General features: G+C 38.9%; 1 pseudogene; it reads right to left on the bottom strand.

Annotated features, from left to right (window-relative positions):
- Positions 1 to 1,904: 1,904 nt before the first annotated feature.
- On the bottom strand, positions 1,905 to 2,360 carry LOC105547250 (annotated as a pseudogene).
- Positions 2,361 to 4,953: the final 2,593 nt, after the last annotated feature.

The raw sequence follows: 4,953 nt of genomic DNA, 5'->3' as shown, positions 1-4,953 counted from the left end.
CATGCAAGCAGAAAATATCACTATAATTCCCAATAAATGTCCACTAAGTGACCAGCTGGCCTCAAAGGTCCAGTGAGTGTTGTAACCTTTATGGTTGATGCAACAGATTGAGCCATATCGTACAGAATTACAAGACCACAACCGAAGACTGGCAGTGATTTGTTTTTTGTGGAATCACAAACTATTATTATTGTCATCGTTGCAGAAGGTCCAAGGCAGTGGAAAACCTAGGGAACACCAAAAATATAACCTACCTAGTAACTAAAAGACTATATTTGTCAATTGTGGAATCCCTGAAATGATGATTTCTGAGAACAGATTTCTCAGTTCTTTACCAAAGAATGTGCTGATTTGATTTTTTTAAAATTGGCATTTTAACACCATAAAATGAACATTCATGCAACATTCAGGTTATTCGAAAAGTTACTGAATAATCAAATAATACCATGAAACCTCTCTAGTAAGTAAAAATTTGTTTCTGGATGAAAATACAGAGAGTCAAAGAATATTGTTACATAAAGAGCAAGTTCAAAATTATCCCCTAGTCTGTCCATTTGTAGAAAAAGGTTTTTGTTTGTTTGTTTGTTTGTTTTTTCCTTAACTGTGGCTGGTATAGAATGGGGAAGAAATTCACAATATTTACTGGAAGGCTGGTATGTCTAAGCATGCCAATACACTTACTTTCGTTACTGGTTCTATGTCCTTGAATAAATAGCAATGTCCATTTTCTCAGTAAGATTACTCCAAAAGTTTCTTGGCCAACTTGTGTCTAGAAATTTTCAAGAATATACATATTTAAATTTTTTTGTTCAATGCTTAAAATTAATCATATTTAAAAATAACTAAAATATTCCACTAGAAAGAGAATAATTCCCTATTAGGAGGGAGGGGATTCAAACAGAAGCTTAAGAAATCAAATGAGTTTACCGCAATTTAGATTCATTTGAAGGCAAATGTAGATGATTTTGAACACCCTCCTCCATCATTTCATCAACCATTTTTTTTAACTTTTCACTTATTACTCTATCACACTCTAAGCATTATATAATTGCTTATTTATTGTGTGTATCATCTGTGTCCCTACTAAAATATATGAAGGGATTTTGTCACTATTATATTCCCAGAGCCCAGAATAAAGTGTGTAATGACACATGGTAGACTCGATAAATATGTATTGAGTGAATAAATGAATGAGAAGTAAGACTGGAAATCATCTAACTCTGAAGCACTGCTTCTTTAACTTCATAGTTAGTGAGGCCGGGCACAGTGACTCACACCTGTAATCCCAGCACTTTGGAAGGCCGAGGTAGGTGAATCACTTGAGGTCAGGAGTTTGAGACCAATCTGGCCAACATGGTGAAACCCCATCTTTACTAAAAAAATACAAAAAATTAGCCACGTGTGGTGGCATGCGCCTGTAGTCCCAGCTACTCGGGAGGCTAAGGTGGGAGAATTGCTTGAACCCGGGAGGCGGAGGTTGCAGTGAGCTGAGGTCATGCCATTGCATTCCAGCCTGGGTGACAGAGTGAGAATTCATCTCAAAAAACAACAACAACAAAAATAGTGTGAAGGAGTTTGATGAACATATTAAACACTTTGAGAATGCACATGCTCTGATTATTATGATGAGATGTTTCCAGGAAAAAAATTTTTGGAAGAAAATCACTTTATTCTAATTAACTCACAAAGAATAAAATCATAATAGCTGGTAGAAGGAGGCCACACAAACATTTGCCCAGACCCAAAGTATATCCCATCTTAATGAAATTCTACAAAGTAAGAACACATTCTTCCATTTCAGTTCTGGAGCAAGGAAGCTATGAATGACACAGAAGGGGTTTAACTGATGGTTTTACTCTTTATATCTCCACTATCAATTATATTTTTATACTAAACGTACTTGGTCATAACAGCCAATTTTCCATTTCTTTGGCCAATTTATTTGCAAGTCTGCACTGTTTCAGCACCTCATCGAAACCCTTACAGAGATTTATGTCACTCAGGTTCTGCGCATATCCCAAAAACGGCTTTAGTCTCATGTAAGTAAGCCTGCCCCTGTGCGGGCTGGGTTCCCTGAGGCTCCTGATAAGTGACGTTGGGCCTTGCAGGCTCAGCATTACTTCCTCCATGGAAGCCTCTAGTGTGTGTCCCACAGCAGAGCCCACAGCCACGCCAACTGCCAGGGTTGCCATCTGGGCATCGGACCTGCAGCCGTGGCGCAGCAGCAGGAGAGCCAACTGCAGAGAGGGTGCTGCTGCTGGCGGTAGAGCTGCTGCTGGCCTGTGTGCAGTTCTCATCTGAGGTGTCCAGCTGGTCAGAGGGGCCATATGGGAGGTGCGGCTTCGGCTTCCAAGTAGCATCCTCGGTGCGGGGTGGCTCAGCGTCTGGATGCGCAAAAATCTAAGAACCCAGGGGTTTCTGAGAAGAAGGAGAGCTGAAGACGAAAAGCCGGAAAAAAAATTTAATGCCACATTTATCATTGGTGAAATCACAGATGTATGTGATTAGCCTTTCGTTTTGGCAATTTTAGGTACACCATTTACTAAAGAGTGTGAAAAGCAAGAGACACTACCGCTTATGCTTGTACAGTGGTTGAAAGAGATAAACCAACAGACAAGAATCTAGAGTTTGGCCTAAACTATCGAATTGTTCAATATAAAGGAAGTCAACAAGTACCCCATAAGATGTGACAGAATTTGAAGGCAAATCCCTCCTCCCTGAAGGTTAATTTTAGGTAGAAAGCTTGTAGCTTGTTTAGATGAATATTGTGTATGAGTAAAATAACATTTCTCTTTTCAGTTGATTTAGAGTCATTTATCCTATTTTGTTAAGAGGTTCAGTTTGAATCAAATGAGAGTGAGCCCCTTGCTCTGGACTGAATGTTGTGTCCCCCTCCCCCATCACATCCACATGTTGAAACCCTAATCTCCAATGCAATGGTATTTGGAGGTGGAGTCTTTGGGAGTTAATTGGAATTAGGTTAGGTCATGGGATGGGGCCCTCATGATGGGATTAATGCCCTCATAAAAGTAGGAAGAGAGAAGAGATCCATTTCTCACCATGTGAGGACACAGAAAGAAGGCAGCCACTTGCAAACCAGGAGGAGGGCCCTCACCAGACACAGATCGTCCATCTCCTTAATCTCAGATTTCCCAGCTTCCAGAACTCTGAGAAATAAATGTGTGTGGTTTAAATCACCCAGTCTATGGAATTCTGCTATTGCAGTCTAAACTGACTAAGATACCTTGAGGATAAATCTGGCAGGAAAGAGAGATTTAGAAATTTTTTACACATTTTTAAATAGGTCTTTAATTTCATTGGCCACAAACCTATTCAGAAAACACATTCTATAATGGCTATCAATAGTGTTCCTACAGATGAGCTACGAGCTTCTTATTCAATCTCTCAGAGCAAAAAGCAATACTGATAGACCTTCATTCTCAAAGAAAATAATATTGTCCCATTGGGGAATGGTTCTTAAGAGTACAAAAATATCTTAGATATTACAATGGTTTATAGCCCTCCAAAGCTCAACCCTATCCAACAAAATCTTATTCCTTTTCTTGAGACTATAAGCAAATTTCATTGTTTATCATCATGTCATACAAAAATCTAGAAACAATAATAATGAATTTGTACAGAAAAACCAAATGAATAGCAAATCAGAGCACAATAAAAATAACTTAAATTTGCTATTTTTTTCTTATGATACTAGGATGATAACGATTTCAAAGCACATGTGTCTACCTTCAGAATAGTTTTTGTTCACTGGCCAAAGCCTGCCATAAAGTTAAGGCTTTCAGTGCCTCTGTCTACTCTACTAGCTCTTGGCAAGACTTTTGAGGTCTTTAAGAAAAATAATGCACCCCTGGTGCTCTGGGCTCTGCTGAGCTCCACCAACTCATCCGCACAGGAGTTGTCCACTCCTTGGTATTTAATTTCTGTCCATAAAGAGACTTTAAATTAAATTAAATTTTGCTCTTTAGCAGAACAATAATGAAAAAAAAAAAGGTTAAGAAACACTGGAATAGATGGTCTTCTATTCATTCTTTGTTAGGCATTATTTCAAGAATGTTTATTGAACATATACCCTACTTCAGGCACTGTGTGGAGATACTTCAGGCACATTGGCTGGAGATATAATGACAGATAAAAGATTGTTCCTATTCTGAGCAATTCATAATCTAGAGGGTATGAGAGAGAGGCGACCAAGCCACAGCTGAGAAGGTCTGGCACCACCAAAGGAGTCCTATAGAAACAAATGGAGAGGTAGACCCAGCCATGGTTGAGATAGGAATCAGGGCAGGCTTCCTGCAGGATGTGACTTCAGAACTGAGTCCTGAAGGACCGACCAGAGTTGGACAGACAAAGGTAGAATGTGCAGAGACCCTGAGAAAAAGATGCGAGGTGCGAAGAAGGAAGTGAAATGTTTTTAAATGACTGAGCTTACTGTGAGGGACAGATGTAAAAGGGGTGGGCCTGGAATCATATGTAAGAGCCAGATCATGAAGGGATTTCTAGGAAATTCTGAGAAGCTGATATTGTATCCTGAGTGTATCCCAGTCATGGAAGACTTTAAGCAGAAATTAAAAATATGTTAGTGGTATTTTAGAAAGTTTGCTTTGGCCACAGTGTGAAAAATAGCTTGAAAGAAAGACAATAAAGAGGTTCTTATATTAACTCAGATGAAGCAATAGTGGCCTCAAATAAGATAATAGCAGTAGTGATATAGATAGTAGTAAGATTTGAGGGATGTAGAGTTGATAGGAATGGACAGGCCTACATTGAGCAGGTAGGGTTAAGGAACAGGTAGGTGATTAGGATAACAACCATACTTCTAGCTTGACCAAATGGACAAAGAATACAGGAAAAAAGGTAGCTGGGAATTTGAGATAATTTTGGAACTCCCAAGTGGATATTTATATATATATATTGGGGTTTATTAAGTATTAA

Source organism: Mandrillus leucophaeus, unplaced genomic scaffold (assembly GCF_000951045.1).
Source record: "Mandrillus leucophaeus isolate KB7577 unplaced genomic scaffold, Mleu.le_1.0 Scaffold381, whole genome shotgun sequence".
NCBI lineage: Eukaryota > Metazoa > Chordata > Mammalia > Primates > Cercopithecidae > Mandrillus > Mandrillus leucophaeus.
Note: the sequence above shows the minus strand (reverse complement) of the source record. Positions and strands in the feature narration are given on the sequence as shown.